Here is a 20,129-nt window from a genome sequence, read left to right as displayed (position 1 = left end):
AGAAAGGTTTCTAAGTTCAAATGTAGAGGATTTTGTTGTGACTTATGCCAAGCAGCAAACCGTCTCTGTAGAGGCCGTCCTGCCGACCGCACTGGGACCCCGCTCTTCAGCAACCCGCTGTCATCGAGCCCTGTTTCGGATTCAGCATGCTCCACCTACATTTTGTCAACAACAACTTTTAATCCAAAAAAGTTTTAAGTCAGAAGATAACCTTTACACTGGAGAAAACCTGGTCCTTGTGTCTGACCCAAGTTCCATTGCAGTAAGCCTTAACTTTTGACTCCGACCCAGTCTACAGCGATTTATTAAATTTCAGCTTCATCTCTGAATTTACTTCTCCAGATCGTTCCCAGTGTATAGCTCTAATTCTGCATTCATACTGTAGTCCATATGATGACATTCAATTCCCAAGAGGTCGAAATGCCGTTGACATTAACAGAAGTGTGAACCAAAAACAAACAACTTGCCTAGGTGTCTGAATGTCCGAGACCCTTGAATTGGACAAATTCTCAAAAGCCTAGTGCCTTCTTGTATTATACACACCATTGCACTATTTCACTGCAGTTCACCATGTTATAATTGAGCACGGCAAGGAAAAAAAGATCTCCGCTAAAGAGCCCCTCTATGGGTGCCCGTCGGGTATTGCAACGCCGACCCGACGAGGAGCAGGCCCATATGATGAAGCATGACACCTAGCTGGCTGGGTGTGTGAGGGCCCTAGTTCCGACAGGAGGAATTCCTTTCCTCCTAAACTTTCCAGAACAGCACACACTTGGGTGCTGTCTGACATATATCTCTCTCCTTCGTCTTAATCACTACGACACATTTGGATATGTATGCTGAACCTCTTTTCTCTCAAAAAAAGCCCTTCAGTCCCTCCTTGTTTGATTGATAATTGAGCACAGGGCATTTTCTTTATTTTATTTGCAGATGTACAGTTGACAAATATTGAAAATAAAATTATATGCACCTGGATCAGGCACCAAGTATATATGTTTGATCATTGATGCAACACCAGATCTGTTATCTTGCATATACTGTATTTGGAAATCGATTGGTCCACTAGGAAATAGGGTGGTCACCTGGCCAATATTATACTGGCACCACCAGTAATTTCAACCCTGAAGCTGGTGCCCGTAATTTATAAATAATGGCAATGTATTAGCCAGTATTTTGTCTTTTTGTTCTGACAAGCATATTCCATGCCCTGTGAAACTTGGAGTAGGGTCAATTTAACACTCTGCTCCCGCGCATTTATCCACTTGTGCTGACACTTCATCTTGGAGGGTGAGTTATGGCTATGTCATTCTGGAGGAGTTTGAAACCTGTACTCCCGAATACCTCACTAGTGGCAAGTCTACGTCTTTATATCTATTTTTTAAATGAGTGCTAAATTATGGGTGAATCAGTGAGCCACCAGGCTACTACGTTATGACCGGGACACCCGGATGTAGTGCATGCAACCCTCAGGGCTGAGTACAGCTAAGGGTATAAATAAATGGGGTGAAGACCGCTCATGGTCTTTCCCCACACTGAATCATTGTGTCCAGTGTGCTGCTTTAGAGTGGTTGGGGCTTTGTGAACCACGGGTAGGCCACAACACAATATCTGGCAAGGAGGAGATTTTAAGTGGTTCAAACTAAGACAAGTATGCAGAGGAAAGGGGAATCGATCGACACTTTTTATGCCCGGCTCCGAGAATTGACCAGCTCTTGCATGGCAGATGATCAGCTGAAAGTATTCCGTGCACAGATCATTCAAGAGTGCTGGTCGAAGACACTGCATGACAATCCAACATCAGCCTAGAAGATATCCTCATATTAGCATGCTCACATGACCTATCTGCAGCAAGAGCGGCTGAAATGATTGTGGCACTCACTCCTGGCCAAGGCAGTTGCAAAATGCCCATCATCAAAATGGAAATGGTTGATGCGGTCATGACCAAGCCGAGAGCTACCCAAGCAAAACAACCAATACCCTCCACAAAAGACCGCTGCAGGAACTGTGGGTGGTATGAGTACCCACTGGAAACCTGTCTAGCGCAAGGGAAAACATGTTCCAGATGTGACAAGCTCAACCTCTTTCCCAAGATCTGCAGGGGAGGCCTGACGACACATTGGGCAAGAGGGCACACATTGCTAATGAAGTCAGTGTGGCTCCTCTCCGGGATTAAAGATGAGCTTCAGAACAACAGCTCCCAGTGCAAATGGTCACCATGTGTGCAGAAGGAGGTAACCTAAGAGGAGGAAGATGTGTTTCTGGGATTGTTCACAGACCACCTGAAAAGGCAGTAACGGCCACAGCCCACATGCACGGTGGAGACTGCAAGCACGCCAATCAATGCTCTAACTGGCACTAGGGCATCAGTGAATGTGATGTGTTATCATTAATACCGCCGTCTTGATCCAAGCCCTGTGCTGGTGCCCTCAACAACAAGATCTACACCTTTGGGAAGCAGACACCTCTGCCACTGAGAGAGGTATTGAAAGTGCGTCAAACCTGTAGCCCTCATACACAGGATGGTGCCTTTTCACCTGTGGCCTTTGGTTGAAAGGGATCTTGAGAAATTGGAAAGGCTGGATGTTATTCAGAAAGTCTCTGGGTCCACACTAAAGGTATCGCCCATGGTCATTGCTGATAAACCCAGGCATCCTGGCAAAATCTGTGTTGACATGCACCTCCCAAATAAAGCTATCTAACGTGAAAAGAAAATCACACCAACAATGGATGATATTATGGCTGATCTCTATGGTGCTTGGTAATTTTCAAAGCTTGATCTAAACGCTGGCTACCACCAACTCCAGTTGGATGAGATCAGTCGATACATGACAACATTTTTGACACATCTTTGTTTGCGCAGGTACAAAAGCCTCAGTTTTGGAGTATTGTCGGTAGTGAAGGTGATCCAGAACGTTTACCAAGGAGGGCATCTAAGTTGACCCCAGGAAGTCTCAGGCCATTCAGCAGGCTCCTGCACCCCCTAATGCCACAGAAATTTGCAGCTTTGTGGCGATGGTGACCTACTGTGGCAGGTTCATCCATAACCTAGCGAGGATTGCAGAGCCACTCAGTGCCCTGGTGAGAGGAGATGCTCGGTGGGCCTAGGGGCCCAAGGAAGAATTAAACACTACTGTGTAAGGCCACAAAGGCTTATTTTGACCCTAAGCAAAAGAATGAGCTCCTTGTAGATGCCAGCCCAGTGGGAATAGGCATGATACTGACACAAGAGGTGTAGCCAGGTAGGTGGGCACTCCTGGCATTCGCAAGCAGGGTGCTCACCACACCGGAGTCAAGGTACACCCAGCTCGAGCGCGAAGCTCTATCCATCAAACGAGCAAGTGTATATTTTCATTTATACCTGTGTGGACGACTTTTCTGGGAAATAAACGACCACCAACCACTGGCACATCTTATCAAAGGCTCTGCACCTCCTCCTGTCTCCAGAATTGAGCGATGGGCGATAAAATTGCATCAATATCAATTTGGAGTGGTCTACAGGCAAGACTCCCAAAAAACGGCTGATTTTCTCTCTAGGAACCTGCCAGTGGCAGATGAAACAACAAGGTCAACCGAAGAATACATGAGGTTGGTGACAGAAGGGGCATGCCCAAGGGCTTTGAGTCTTTAGGAAATCAATCAGGCAACGATCAGAGACACCATGCTGATGAAGGTTGTGGAGACTATACAAAATTGGACCTGGATTCTGTTTCTTCAAGATGCGAACCAGGGTGGCCCAAACGAAGAATGCCTGACAGCTGTGGAGAGTTAGGCACAAACTCTGCTCTACCTCCAAGGGATTGGTGCTGAGAGAACGCCGCATAGTGTTCCGGAAGAAATGGTCCATCACATGGCAAAGTTGGTGCACGGAGGACATCAAGGGGCAGTCAAGACCAAAGCTGTCTCAAGGAAAAGGTCTGGTTCCCATACCTGGAATGGAATCAGTAGTGGATGAGCTGGTTCAAAGGTGCAAGTCGTGCCAGATAACTAGCAGTCCTGAAGCCCCAGCGCCAGTGATCACAGAAAAGAGGTGCAACGCTCCCTGGAAGAAAGTCAGCCTGGATTTTGGCAGTTTTCTGGATGGGCACTTAAAAATAGTACTTGTGGATAGCCATACCAAGTACCCTTTTGTGGAACTGGGGAAGTCAAATGCTTTCCACAATGTAAGTGCCGCTCTCAACAAGGTCCTAGCACTATTTGGACTTCCAGAGGAGATCAGAATGGACAGCTGCCCGCCCTTTCAAGGAAATGAATTTACGGAGCAGATGCTGCATTTTGGGATAAAGCACTGACGCATCACTCCCCAGTGCCCAAGCGCAAATGGGGATGTGGAACGATTTATGCGGACCTTGAACAAGGCTCTGAGAATTCCTGTCCATGAAGGGTCCAGTTCTGAGATGGCCCTCACCAATTTCTTAAGAGAATACAGGGACACTTCTCACTGCACCACGAAATGCTTGTCATAGGCGATGATGATGAAAGGACATCAGCGGGATACCATTCCTGTACACTATGACTGGTACCCACAAGACTATGACCCTGATGGCACTCGAGGTCGGAGAAAGAGCAACAATGACAAAGCGAGTCGGTCTAGGAGCCCATGTGAGGGATTTAGCTCCTGGGGACTTTGTACTTCTGAGAGACCGCCATCCAGGGTGGAAGTTTTGCACCCTGTATGAGTTGGGAACGTGGAAGGTGAAAACGGTGGTGGACATGATGGTGAAAGCGAGACAAGGAGAAGAAACAGTGACTATGAATGTATTGTGGTTCAAGAAGGTGGATGCCCCTACCAGGAGGAATGATGTGGAGGGTGGTGATCTGAGAGAAGGCGGCAAAAACAATGAAGCTGTGGAGAACTGCTTTAGTCCACCAAGAAGGGAGAAAGTGATGGACCAGCTGTCGAATGACAGCAGCGAAGTCATGAGGTCTTGAGAAGCTAACGGTAGAATCTGCTTCCTAATTCTCAACCGAACCAGAGACTGAAGGATTTTGTGTGTGAACTGAGACCTAATTATTTAGAATAAAGTGGGAAGAGGATGTAGTGAGCCACCCGGTCACTACGGTATGACCAGGACACTAGGATGTAGTGCATGCAAACCTCAGGGTGTGCCACGGCCGAGGGTATAAATAATTGGGGTAAAGATTACTCGTGTTCTTTCCATGCACTGAGAGCATTGTGTCCAGTGTGCTGCTCTAGAGTGGTTGAGGCCGAGTGAGCCACGGGTAGGCCCCAACATGCGAGACACAGTTTTTGTGAGGTCTGCATCACTAAACAATACATTCTTAAAATGGCATACGTTTTATGGACCAGAACGCAGTGTAATTGTAATAATTATTACTTTTCTGAACCAACACTGAAGTATACATTTTGGCGTAGTAATAGACCTGGTTGTTGTGTTTTAACACAGCATTGATATAGCACGATTTTTTTAAAATAAAGTCTGGTCGATGAAATCCACTCTAATGCATGTATTTTAATAACACACGCAAAACTACTGATATAACACAAGAGTGTATAACATGAGAAATGTGCACAAGGCACAATAGTTGATTTTCTTAGCTGAAATAATGAGAATATTGCTAACTGAATGTTATTATGTTTTCCTAACTGCAGAAAAATAAACGACAAAAAGAAACAGCTTTTTTCTTCGTGAAAATGGTGTAGGTTTTTAGAAATATTTCTCTGTTTTGCTAGAATAATGTAGGCCTTGGATTTGACAGAGGATGTACTTCCCGTGCTCCTGACCTTCAAAATGTTACAAATGCTTAGAGTGTAGGTATTTAGCCTGTTTCTGAAGGTCTTCTAGGTTTCTGTCGTGTCTAGGCGAGGGATGTAGATGACGAATGTAACTCTTATAATATTCTAGGTACATTTGTAACCAAGTTCTTTTCCTTTTCCTGTCTTGGAAATTTACAATATTCAGACAAAGAGTGTTTAGAAAATAGTAGTAAACCTACTGTCAGGATATGAATAACCAATAGAGTGACTTGCTGAAGAGAGAGAATGCAACATTTTTGCAGAAGAAAGGAAGTAGCATACTACAAAGATTCCTGTGGGAAAGTGTTCTTCGGCTCGTTCACATGAATGGTGACCTGCCCTGCGTTCGTGTTGCTGCATGTCGTGCTGATTCCTGATTCTCTGGCAATACCTGCTGATCCTAAAAGACTTTCTAGAGACTTTGCACATCGTCGGCTGATGGTGCTACTCTCGCTATTCCCTAACGGCCGTGGGGTTAGCATTTCAGACTAATTGCACGCTGGCATTAGTATTTTCTATTTTGTAAGTGAACAAATGTTTCGCTGATGTTTTCTCTCTCACTCCTCTTTACCTGACGTTCTGATGTTTCATGAAAGAATTGCAATTATTGTGAATCTGTCTTGTGCTTTATAAACTGAATAATGACATTCTAATTTATATTTTGTATTAGACCATTCGTTTAATGAAATAGCAAGAAAACTAATAGAAAAGAATAGTGTTTGTCTTTTATTGAGTTACTTGGATAATGATTGTAATTACCAATGTTTAGTGTATTTCTTCATTGTAGGTCCTCGTGGAGAAATAGCATTCCGTCTTTCATTATTTAGTCCCTTTTAGCTCTACCAAAGATTCATTGGAGGTCGTTTGATGTTGCTAAACTGTGTGATAAGGACTTATGGGCCCGTCCTTAGAAGTTATGTTTACGTTTAGTATATAGTGGTTGGTGCGGATAAGCGAGCTGACAAAAATCCCCCAACGCTTCCGCTGCATCAGCTTTGTTTAAAGTAATTAACGTTTGACTTAATGTCAGATGCCAGAATCTGCTTTTTAGGCCAAATAAATTGGCACATTTAATATTAAAATTCAAGGGCAATGATGTTCGTGAGTGACTGACTGCTGGTTATTATCTGACTGTCGGGAGAAGTCCAAACTACTTTAACTTTTCAAGACATGAACAAACGGCAGGTATTTCTTCTGGGAAAGGTGCCAATCCTACTTGGAATTGTGGGGGCATATTAACAAGGGCTTTATCTCCGCTTTGTTTGGCGTTAAAAGCCAAAGAAGCGGAGATAAAAATATCGCCCTATCAACAACAGGGTGCTAACATGCAAAATCGCATGTTAGCACCCTTTTTCACTACGCTTCCCTTTGCATCGCTAATGAGATGCAAAGTGGGCGTTCCAGAGCAAAATAATAGGAGAAATGTCACTAAGCGACATTTCTCCTATTATCAAGCTTCACGCTAACCCTGTTAGAGACAAAAAAAGCAGCTCTAACCACGGTTAACGCTGATTTTTTACGTCTGCTAATTTTCAGATTTAGCCATGTAATCCAATGGGAGGTGGATTACATGGCTAAATCCACCATGGGCTATCAACAAGGATATCCCTATCCTTGTAGTTTTATCGCTGCATTACCAGCGATAACCTCCCAAAATGCCGCTATCACTGGATTTTTTATCGCCTAGGCGGTTAGCGTTGTTAATAACGCGATAACCAGGCGATATTATCCAGCGATAGCGGGCGTTAAAAAAATTAACGCTAAGCGCCCTTAGCGTTAATTTTCCCCGTTTCTTGTTAATATGCCCCTCAGTTCTTTTACGTCAGAAACTACAGTACATTAAGTGGGCTGGAGCTTCAATTGTGACCAGCGCTAAAGTGCTTGTCTGCTACCGCGTCTCAGAGAAAGGAATTGACAAAAGTCAGTAAAAATACTAACCTCTTACCTTAAAGTTAATTAAAAATTAACATTTCCAATTATAGTATTGGTTTGCCGGGCTAAAAACTACGTCAGATTACATTGAGAAACTTTGTACAGAGATGTACAACAATAATAACCATCCCATATGCCGCCCCGCTTTAACTTTCGCTGACACAGTACCTGGGAAGCCTTCTTTTTAGGTCTCGCCTGGCATAGGCTGCGCGCATGCACAGTCTTGCTGGCGAGATTTAATGAGATGTGGCATTTTCTGTAAGGGGCATTAAGCCCCACCCCTCTTTTCCATTGGCTGGCGTCACCGTTTATGCTAAACGGTGGCCAGCCATTGGAAAAGATGTGTCCGTGACGTATTTGCTTGGCTTTCCATTTGGACGGACTCGCTTGCTTTGCGTTGGTCGCAAAAGATTTCTTATCTTTATGGGGCCAAACACATGGCCCCATAAAGACAAGAAACCTTTTGGCAGAAGCCAAGCAAATACGTCATGGCGAGCGCTTGTGCGATGTGAGCATGCGCAGAGCCTTTCGGTCATAGCGTCACCTCTTGTTGTGTGTTCCAGGGCGAGCCTGGTGACTACAAGGGTCAGGGAGGGAATTCAGGACAGCGATGAGAGCGGGTGCAGGCGCTACTGCAGCCTCATTGTGCCGGGTGCCCTAGGAGCTTCCAGCAGGCGACGCAGTGTGAGGAGAGCTAACCCCTCACACTGCAGTGCACACGGGGTGATGCAGCCATGTTCGGAACTGAATCTTCCTGTAAGTAAACGCACCTGGCTCCTCGAGCTGCCCCCTTTGGATCAGTTTCATTCCTGCCCTCGATGCCTCTCACACTTTTGGGGGAAGTAAATGCTGGAGCCCCCTCACACGACTGCAAGCATGTCCTCCTCCCCACAGGCATCTCTAGCGCCTAGATACTGGGTGCGTGCTGCAGGGCGGAAATCCGGAGTGTGGGTTCCAGCGCCTAGATACAGGGTGCATGCGGCAGGGCAGAGACACGGAGGCTGGGTTCCAACACTTGGACACAGAGTGCCTACTCCAGAGCGGAAAGCCGAAGTGTGGGTTCTAGAGCAGGGGACCCGTAGGTTCGGGGGCAGGAGATGGGGAACTAGTGACCATGAGTTGCCCCTCGGCATGGAACAAGGAGACCGGCGAACCCCTCACCTTCCTCGGGTAATACCTGCGAGGCGCTATGTTTCACATGTGTTGGGCTGGGTGTGGAGTAACAGCTCAGGTGGTTCATGCACGTTTAGAGGTGTGTGCGAGGGTGGAATGCACAGCTAGTTCAGTACCTTTTGACCCTCTGCGTGACGCTTTTTCAAATAATTTTACACAAACATGTAGAATTTGAGCTCGGGTGCTCCAAGCACTTTGTACACAAATCTTGAAAACCTTAAGTCGCTAATAACTTTCCAAATGTCGGAGCGTGACTAGCGCCGAAAGCCGTGAGGCGCTATATAAAGCAGCTCCCAGAGTGAAATACCTCTAGTTTTCCACGCACCTGCTGCAGAAATCGATGTGCGACCCGTATGTCTTGAATCCAAATCTCGGGTGGGATTTAGAGCAGAACTGTTATCGCCTCTACCCCCGTGCGAAGTAAATAGCAGGAGACTGGGGTCCCCGCGTTACAGGCAGCGCGACAAGGGCTTGTGGAATGCGGCTGATTCTTGCGTGAAACCTGCCTCTGTGTTCTACACTACATGTCCCTAAGTCTTGGCAACGCCTTACCGCAGGGGGCTAGAAGATACGTCTAGAGGCCCGACCCAACCCAGGTGTCAAGATAAACCGCTTAGCACTCTGGGACTTGAAGTTTAGTATGAAAACAATGAAGTGAATGCGAAGAATAAAATAAAACGAGGGCTGGATTAGCAGCTCGAGACTGAACAGGCCTAAAGAGCTTTGCCTAAAATTATAATACCTGTATAGCTGGCAAGTTTTCACAGGTCCATGAGCGACTAGTTCTGCCAGTTCTGTTGTTTTCCTTAGGACTGTAAAGCGCTCCGATACCTTCGGGTCTAGCTAGCGCTTCAGAACACAACAAAATAATAATTCTGGGCCATTTAGTCTTGGTTTTATACATGGTTAAATGAGACTACAAGTCGCAGAATCGCAAGGAAAACCGGGCCTGGCCTAACATGTCACTCAAGGACCTGCTAAACTTAGCACCTATGTACATGTAAGATGCGTGGCGCTGAGTGAGAGGACAATTTATATATCAGTCACATTGGATCGAAGGGCTTGATGTTCTTTTGATTTTTGCAGTAACTGTGATTTTCAGTGTTGTGTAGTGTATGTGGCGTTGGTGTGAGCTGCTGTGTTTTAGTGGTTATTGGCTCTGCAGATAAAAGATCTTACAACTGGCCAACTGAATAGTACAGATGTTATCTTGCCTGGCAGGATGAAGGACTGAGTTGCACCTCCTCGGATTCAAACATTATTCCTCAATGGCAGCAGTGCGCGCCTAACCCACTGAGCAGTCTCGCCAACTATTCCCAAGGGATTTGCATTGGCATTCCTCCCAGCGCAATCTTTGTACCCACTGCCCACACACTCCCGGGGAATCCTGCCGGACTCCCTCTCTGCCCCCCGCCAGCAGACCCCCACTCCTAAGCGAACATCGCACTCGTGAGAAATGCTTCTGAACAAGATAAATGTGCGGCCGTCCATCCTCAGCTGTCACACCGAAAATCTAATTTCCCAACCGCTCTGAGTGCTTTTAATCTGCTGCTGGCTGTCTGGGGGCGACTGATTCCGAAGTGCAGGTTTGCGACCTGTACCCTGTGCTTCGCAGAATTGTGCACAGAACTCGGAGTGGAGAGAGGAGTTCTCGCATCCAGGGGCGTAGCTTCAATTGGTGCTGCAGGTGCTGTGGTACCGGGGCCCAGAGTGGCCCTCTAAACTCTAATTTATCGCTGTATTTTATCATTTCTACATTATCCAGGGGCCCATTTCCTTCTTTTTTGTAGGGCGCATTACACACTGGCTACATTACTGCAACCATCTAGCGCCTTAACTCCCAAATTTGTAGGGGGTGCCTGGGGACACTGATTCGCTCCAATGTTGATTGCACCATTCATTGGTACCTAGTGTTTCCACTGAGCATCTCAGATGTGGGCATAACATATGCACTAATGTAATTGATCTGTTCAAGTACCTTGACAAGGTGTATCAGTGCTTCTTAGTATAGCGCCAGGATGCTCGCATAAAAGTGGCAGTGCGCTTTAGAGATGTTCCATTCATTCATGTCTCTTGCCTGAGCTCCTGATATCAGGTGTGATTTAACCTGGCTACATGCCGCCCCCCCCCCCCTCCCCCTGCAGTCACCGACAGACAGTGAGTGGCTCCACCCATTGCAGTGGGAAATCGTCACATCTTTGCAGGGTCGGCAGCTCATTTTCCTGTAGGAGAATAAAACCACTGTTAAATGGACACATAGTTCCCACATTGCTTGTCAGAAGAACCAACGCTGCTGGCGAAACTTCCATTCTGAAGTGTGCCTCCTGGAGGAACGTCATTGATTGGAGAAGGTGGGCCAGGTACACTGTGCCAACTTGAGGGGCAGCGTTGTATATTGGAATGTATCACTCCAAACACTGCCATTGCAGAGGCCACAGTGCTCTGCAACATGGAAGCATTCTATCTGTGGGTGGTGTCAGCACTGCTTGTTTTCATTTGCATCCAGTGATTCCACTTTCAAACTTTATGTATTTGTATGGAATGCTTTCCAAGTAGCTGCCCTTGTAAAAGCCTGAACCTCTGCCTGAGTGTTAGTGAATGAAATAGAGTGTACATTGCACAACCCTAGCATCTTTATATTTATTTATTTGAAAGTATAGTGATAGTAGATGCTTTTGAAAAAGAGCCACCGTTTTCTTGCATGTTTAAGAAAGCCTTTATGCGTGCTCGCCTTTAGCGTGGGAATAAATAAAAGCTGTAAATCATCACCGCAAAGTAAAACAAACAAAACCACAAATGTGGTTTGATAATATTCTCTTTCCAAAAGGCTGGGGCATCCAAGCAGCATGCACTTCCTAAGCACAAACAGACATAAAAAGCAATATGGCAGCACAGAAAATACATAAACTGGCTTTCATTTACAAGCCAAGCTATGTGGTAAATCGCATCTGCAATCTAACAAAAGGACTATTTGCTGCCCCATCACTCAAACTACTCAAATCGTACATTGTAACCATCCATTCAATGCTGTGACTTTGATTGTCAGCTCATTCAAGCAGCAGCAAACCCTGAAAAGAACATGAAAATCCCTGTCTCAAGGGGCCTGACCACAAACTCTCTTCCTCTTCTTCCAATTGTGCTGTTTTGAATTGACATGAGATATCCCAGACAGCTAAAGCTGCTTATATCCAGACCCAAATGGTGGAATTTGAGAGGTTCAGAGGGAGGCATGTACCAAAGCTGAAGAAGTCACACGAGGGACTTAGACCATTCTCCAAGGAAGGTAGGTTGGTTGCTAGATTGGTTGGTAGGAGAGGGAGGGTCGGGGGAGTGATAGATGTACGGAGAAGAGGAAGGTCTGTAGGTATTTCTTGAACAAAAAAATTAAATGTTGTTACCAATACATATTTGCGTTCATAATGTTTTTGTACTCAATGTGTAGGCCACAATATTTTTGCATTACAATTTTCTACCCACTGTATTCTGGTAGAAAGCCTCTTTTGTCGATTTCTCTTATCAATTGGGTGGTGCTTCCCATGGAGGGGCTATGCCATGTTAAAGATATCAGTATAGCGCTGCACTGACGTTATAGCCCTGGAGTGCAGTCGGGGTTTGGGTACCTTTACAACCTGGTCACTTCACAGACTGGTATGACCTGTAGGAGAGTTTCTCAGTCAGCCATCCAGATTTTGTTGTGTGTTCCGTGTGTAGCGCTTATGCTTCAAGGGGTGAAGTGATAAAGTGGTTACAGTAATGCAAGCTCTTCTGGATAAAAGGTAAGCAGGGAAGCCGCTAGACCAAGTCACACCATGTCTGTTTAGTTTAGTAAGCGCCTAGATACCCACTTGAGTGATTAGTGCACTATACAAATCAATATAAAATAACAAAAAGTGTCAAGACTTGTGTCTCTCTCATAGAGCACTTTCTTTTATTGCCAATATCTCTCCTACAGACAGAGGCACAATTGTTGAAGGGGACACACAATTAACTGCGTGATGATTTAGTGTTTGCATGTGCAGTAATTTTTAGGTCGTGCCGGGGCAGCGCATGTGCTGCTCTGCGAGGCATGCTGTGTTCAAGTAGGGACTCTCCGCCCATATTTTTCATTGGCTTGCGTCATTGTGCACTGTAAACTGTGGCTGTTCATTGGTCAAAAGACTTAGTAGTCCCTCCTTAGTATCGCCTTGTCTCATTTTGTAACCTCCCATGGCGACATCCCGTTGCAAAAGTTGTTATTCGGTAGATTTTAATTACAGCCTCCGAGCACTATTTTCTCAAAGAGCTTTGTCCTGTCTGCTGTTGCAGACAGGACATGCTCTCACCTAATACTTTAAAATAAATGTATAGCATGAACGCATTTTGTAGTGTGTGGGTCACATAGAGGAAGAACAGCTCATACCCTGAATTGTTGCAGGTAAGTATAGGTTTATTTATACTTGTACAATACACTTCTCAGGAGAGCGCCGGTAGACCTCTGCTCCGCGCGCGGGCTCCGCACTCTCTGCTCGCATCTAAGATGGCCGCCGCGCTCTACGTCATCACGTTGGACGTGAAGACTAGAGCGCGACGCTACATATCTCCCTTCTTTAAGGATATACATTTCACAAATGTGATAAAGTCTAACAGTCTACCTGCTGGTGGGCTCATTCCCGTCTCCCATCTCAAAGTCTCTGTACTTCAACAGTCTTACCACAGCTCTTCCGGTGCGGGTGCGTCTCACCAGGGTACTGGAAGTGTATACGGCAACTTCTTGGGATTTTCTCACTCCACTACGTTCTGTACTCAGGGGAACTCCTCTACGAGGTGATCCACTGTTATTTTCCGAGAGTTCCAAGGCACCTGGATCACTCCCCATCTCTACTTCTTCCCCTCTCTCTCTTTCTCTAGTGTTTCCTGTGCCTTCTCCCACCGGATTGGCTTCAGTATCTTGAGTCAGGGGAGTCACTGTCTGTCCTCTTTCTCTTTCATTCCATCGCAGAATCTTGTTGCATTTAAACATCCTGTCCTGAGACCAAACTTTCCCATCGCTCAGTAGGGCTGCTCGGTTGTAAACCTCTTCCACTTGCATGGGTGCGTTGAACTTGCTGTCACCTTTCCTTCTTAACTGGGCTAGTTTGACTCAAACCCACTCTCCTCTCTCTAACTCCGTCTCCTTGACATTTCATCTTCTGTTGAAGTGTTCCGTATATATTCTTTGCGCTTTTTCTAGATTGTGGTGCACTATTGCTGGAGACCACTTGCTCATGATAGTGCGCTCCTTCCAAGCTACATTGTCTTTCGTGAATAGGTCTCGACCTCTTAGGATCTGGAAAGGGCTGTATCCTGTGCTGGTCGGGGTAATCCTATATGCCCTTAACATGCTCTTTAATTCTTTTTCCCAGTCCTTCCCGGCTCCAATCGCCGACTGTATCGAACCCATAATGACTCTATTGAACCTCTCGGCTAGGCCGTTCCCTGCAGGATGGTATACGGATGTGTGTTTGACCTTTATACCATTCCCTCCCATGTACGCGTTCCACTTGTCCGACATGAACTGAGGCCCATTGTCACTTAGGAGGGAGCATGGAATACCTTCTCTAAGGAAAATGGCAGTTAGAAACTTTAATATTTTGTCAGTGTTCATGTCTTCCTGTATGTCCACCTCTGGCCACTTGGAGTACCGGTCTACGAGTACTACCACATATTTCTGGATTCCCTGACCATCCAATATCGGACCCAATATGTCTATCGACAGATCCTCCCATGGGTTATCACGGTTGTCAAATTTTCCTAAGGGTGGTCGCATCAGGCTTTGGGACTTGTCTGCTCTTTGGCATTGTTCGCACTCCCGCACATTCCTTTCTATCTGGCTATCCATCGCCGGCCACCAGTACATCTGTTTCGGCCTGAGTTTTGTCTTCACAATGCCCAGGTGACCTTCGTGAATGAGAACAAGTAAATGTGGGACCAACTTGTTGGGAGGAACTACCTTTCTCCTCTCCGCAGGAAGATCCCTCGGTCACAAACTGATAATACCTCTCTTACTTCGAAGAATTTCCTGAGCGCTGCCTCCACGTGCCTCTTCTCTGGCCATCCTCTTAGTATGAATTGCTTGACCGCTCCTATGTCTGAGTCAGTCTCATACGCTTCCTTCCACTCCTGTTCGCTTATCACTCGTTCGTGATCTTCCATGAATGCCACCTTGGTATCCTCATCCTCGAAACTGCGCGGAGCTTCCTCCATGGCTGATGCTCGACTGAGATAATCAGCTACTTTATTCTTTTGTCCCGGGATGTGTTCCACATCATACCTATAGTCTAATCATTTCAATGTCATCTTCGCGATGCGGGTGGTTGCATTCGCATGTCCCGATGACGTGAGGACTTTGACCAGAGGCTTATGGTCTGTTCTTAGCCTGAACCTCGTGCCCCATAGGAACTGGCGGAACTTTTCCATGGCCCAGACTACCGCCAACATCTCCTTTTCTATTACACTGTACTTCTGTTCCGTGGGCGACAACGATCTGGATGTAAAGCTGAGGGTGGCCAGTTCTCCTCCCTTTGTCTCCTGCATTAGGACCGCTCCTAGGCCCCTTTCACTCGCATCCGTCGTCAATACTGATCTGGCTTGCTGATCATATCCGCACAGAGGTACCGCTGTGCTGATGTCCGCTTTAATCCTTTGGAATTCTTCTTGTGTTTCCTTCGTCCACTCGAAGTTTGTCTTGTCCCGTAGGAGTTGTCGCAAGTGGTGTGTCTTGGTGGCGAAGTGCCGTACGAATTTGCTGTAAAACTCGGCCATGACAAGGAATTACCTGACTTCTTCCTTGGTCCTTGGGGGTGGTGCTTCACATATCGCTTTGACGATGGACTGTTTCGGTGTGATGCCTTGGTCGCTGATCTCATGACCCAAGTATGTGACTGATGTCATTCCAAACCAACACTTGTCCCATTCTGCCGTGAGTCTATTGCGTTCCAAGACTTGTAGGACTTTGGACAACTTGGCATCATGGTCTGCTTTGTTCATGCCCATTACCAGGATGTTGTCTTGGAAGTACTGCACTCCTTCTACTTCTTTGAACAACTTGTGCATAAGTTTCTGAAATACGGCTGCTGCCGTGGCCAGTCCAAATGGCATCCTCCGAAACTGATAGCACCCGAAGGGGGTTATGAATGATGTCAATTTCCGGCATGTATGGTGTAGGGCTATCTGATGGTAGGCTGAGGTGAGATCGATGGTCGAGAACCATTTCACACCCTTGGTCTTTGCCAGCATCTCGTCTATCCTAGGTAGTGGGAATTTTTTTACTATTATGTTTTTGTTCAACTCCCTCAGGTCCACACACAGGCGTACTTTGCCGTTTGGCTTCATTGCTACCACCAACGGTGCCAACCACTCAGCACTTGTTATCGGTTATCGGTTCTATTATGCCGTTTTCTTCTAGTCTGCGTAATTCCTGTTGTACCTTTTCTCTGATCGCCAGTGGGATATTTCTCACTTTGTGGCACGCCGGTTTCGCATCTGCCTTGAGATCAATCTTGTGCGTGAATTTAGTCAATTTGCCAACCTTGCCTCCGAACACGGTGGAAAATTCTTCCTTCAGTTTTCCGACGTCTGGTCGTTGGTCGTCGCTGGTCATCAGGACCTGTGTGGTGCCACCGGGGTTCAACTGTATTCCCAGGTCTCCTTGGTCGATCCACCCTAGGACCGAGGGACCTTTCTCTGCCACGTATAGTTTGCACCTTGCACTCTGTTCCTTGAATTCGAATTTCAGACTGCGGTATCCTACCATGGGAATGGGGTCTCCTGTGAATGTGACTGGACGAATGTCCGGGGGTTCCAGGTGGTGCCCCAGGTGGTCTTTGAAGTGTTCGTCCCACACCGTTTGTTGTATTATGGTGTAGGGGGATCCGGAATCTGCTACCATCTGTATTGGTATTCCTCCTATCACTAGGTCGCATTGGGGTTTCTTAGAGCAGTTGCAGTTGATCCCTAGTATGTGTTCGTCTAATCACAACACGCTGTCTTCATCTTCTTCACTTTCTCCTTCCTGTTCTGCCTCTTGTGCGACATACTCGACTGCCGCTCTTTTTTGCTTGCGGTGACACACTTTTTCGTAATGCCCTACTATCCCACAAAACATGCATTTGGCCTTGAAGGCTGGACACCGCTTACCATACGCTGGGTGAGACAGACTGCCGCACTTGTAGCACGTGTTCTTGCCTTCGTTCCCAGGTTTCTTCGCCGGTGCTGGTCTGGACGACCATTTGGTCTGTGTCCTCGTGTCCCCTGTTGCTCCCTTGCCTCATTCTGGTGGTTCTGCTTCCGTGAATTTGTTCACCATGGGCCTGGAGGCTGTCTCTAATTTCGCTGCTTCCGCACATCTTTTCGATAGCTCCGCTTTCTTCACCATGGCTATAACTTCCTTCAGGGTCGCCTCTCCATTGACCCACAGCTTGTCCTGGATCATCGACTTAGTGGTGTGCATGACTATTTGATCTTTGATTAATTCATTGTGTAATGTCCCGAACTTACAGGTGACTGCCAATTTCTTCAACACTGCTACGTATTCATCTATGGACTCTCCCACTGCTTGTTTCCGTTGTTGGAAGTTGTATCTGTCAATAGACGTGCACACCACTGGCCTGTAGTGTTTTATCAAATCATCTATCGCGTGCTGGAACACGTCGTCATCCGCTGCTTGCCTTGGAGTAGGAACTATATTCTGGAATACTCTGATGCCTTCCGGACCTAGGTTATGAAGCAATATCCTCTTCCTTCTTTTGCTGGGAAATGCTTCACCATTCTCATCCTCTAGGGCTTCTAGATAGTTCATAAGGTATTCCCTCCAATCTTCCCACTTCATCGAGGGATCCCCCGGTTTGGGTAAGTAGGGAATCGGTGTTGTGAGCGAGGACGTTTGGGCGCACATTTCTGCTCTTCTCCATGGGGACTCTTCTTCTCCCCTCGGACTGCCTGGCGCGCTTTGTCTGTGCAGGCGTGGGGGGCTAAGTTGCGACGCCGATCCACCCCCTTTGCTGTGCTCTGCTTGCTCCGCCAGGGCCCCAAGCATTTTTTCTCTCTTCTTTGAATTGGGGAGCCTTGCCTCTGCGCTTCAATGCTCTTTTCTGGACCCCTCTGCTCTCCTCTTCTGTGGGCAGTATGGTACCTGCCGTGCCTACTCCTTTCTGCGTCTTAGCATGCTTCTGGGGTTGGTTTGTGGTCTATTTTGCCGACCCTCCGTGCCACGTGGGCAGACCCCCTTGCTATAGTGAGCTTGGACGCACCTGCCGAGTACGGTGTGCGTCTTTGCGTGGGTGGCTGCCCTCTGATGCTTGGCGTCCCCTCTGCCGCGCTCTCCCTTAGTGCGTACCTATTATTGGTCGGTTGCTGCTCTCCAGGTGCACGTGGCCACGTGTAGCTCCCGGTTCACTTTCCTCTTAGCTCTTTGTTGTAAATGAAGATACAGAGTCCATCTGTACATGTAGGATATTTCTTTATTAGTGGCTTGGTTCCAGCAAAGGTGATCAGGATAGAAGGAGTAGATAGATGGTACAAAGATAGCCCCACCAGGAGCAGGCTCCCAACAGCTCAGCCTCAGTTGACCAACTGCCACTGTAAGCACAGAGAGACACCCAGGCATTCCATGATGTCATGATACATTCTACAGAGCTATACAGTGGAGAATAGTAGAGAAGTAATCTACTACACATCCTCCTTCCTTAGAGAACGACAACAGAAATAAAGAGAAAGATATGTAAGATACCTCAAATATAACATTAACATGAAAGTACAACAATGAGATGCACATATCTAACAGTGTAATACAAGAGGTAACAGAAAAACAACTAGCATTAGCAGATATGCAATAAGAAGGAGGAAAACTGAATACCTTAAAACTGCAAATAACATTGCTTTACTACAACACGCCCCATCCCCCTCCCTTAGGGAAGCATGGCTTCGATGAATGAAACCAATGCAACAAAGAAGAGCCACACCCACAACCTCCCCAAACACGGGTACACCACAAGGTAAGCACCCTGGTAAACAAAGGTGAGTGTAGACACTGATCCTTGGGAGAAAAACGGATCCTTGGGAGAAAAACGACATCCCCAAATAAAAGGTACAACAGATAGATGGTACAAAGATAGCCCCACCAGGAACAGGCTCCCAACAGCTCAGCCTGAGTTGACCAACTGCCACTGTAAGCACAGAGAGACACCCAGGCATTCCATGATGTCATGATACATTCTACAGAGCTATACAGTGGAGAATAGTAGAGAAGTAATCTACTACACTCTTCTTCGTGTTGAGTCCAGACCCTTGTCGCTATTTGTAGTGTGTGGGTCACATAGAGGACGAACAGCTCATACCCTGAATTGTTGCAGGTAAGTATAGGGTCATTTATACTTTTACAATACACTTCTCAGGAGAGCGCCGGGAGACCTCTGCTCCGCTCGTGAGCTCCGCGCTCTCTGCTCGCATCTAAGATGGCCACTGCGCTCTACGTCATCACGTTGGACGTGAAGACTAGAGCGCGACGCTACACATTTGCATAGGTCCCGCATGTGCGAGAGTTTAAGCTAATGGCATTGTAAATGAGAATGCCTTTTTCATTTATCTGTTTTAAAAACAACACATAAATAAAAGGCATTGGGCCATATGTAGGTAGCATACAAGTTACCACTTCTTAAATACCGAACTTTACCGATTCGGTATTTAAGAAGTGGTAACTCATATGTAGGTAATCATTCGGTAAATATTACCGAATCGGAGAAATTCGGTAATTACCGAATCGGTATTTACCGATTCGGTAATGAGGCATACCTTCCCATTGATTGAATCAATGGGAAGGTATGCCTCATTACAGAATCGGTAAATACCGATTCGGTAATGGGGGGAGCACATTCAAGGGTGGCAGGGTGTCACATTGACACCCTGTTGCACCCCTGATTCCTGCATGTGTGCACATGTGGCGCACATACATGCCCTAAGGGCATGTATGTCTGCCACATGGCACTGGTAGTCCAGCAAAATATTGCTTTTTGCAATGAATTCGGTATTTAGCACCAACATATATTTGGTGCTAAATACCGAATTATTTTCCCTACACATCACTCATTTGAGTGTCACCTACATCTCATTTCAGGATTCGGTATTTACCGAATCGGTAAAATTACCGATTCGGTAATTTTACCGATTCGGTAAATTACCGAATCCTGAAATGTTCCCCCTACATAGCAAAAGCCTAAATACCGGTCGGTAACGATATATTTACCGAAAATCAGCC

Source organism: Triturus cristatus, chromosome 8 (assembly GCF_964204655.1).
Source record: "Triturus cristatus chromosome 8, aTriCri1.1, whole genome shotgun sequence".
In the NCBI taxonomy this organism is placed as follows: domain Eukaryota; kingdom Metazoa; phylum Chordata; class Amphibia; order Caudata; family Salamandridae; genus Triturus; species Triturus cristatus.
This window is presented reverse-complemented; position numbering follows the sequence as displayed.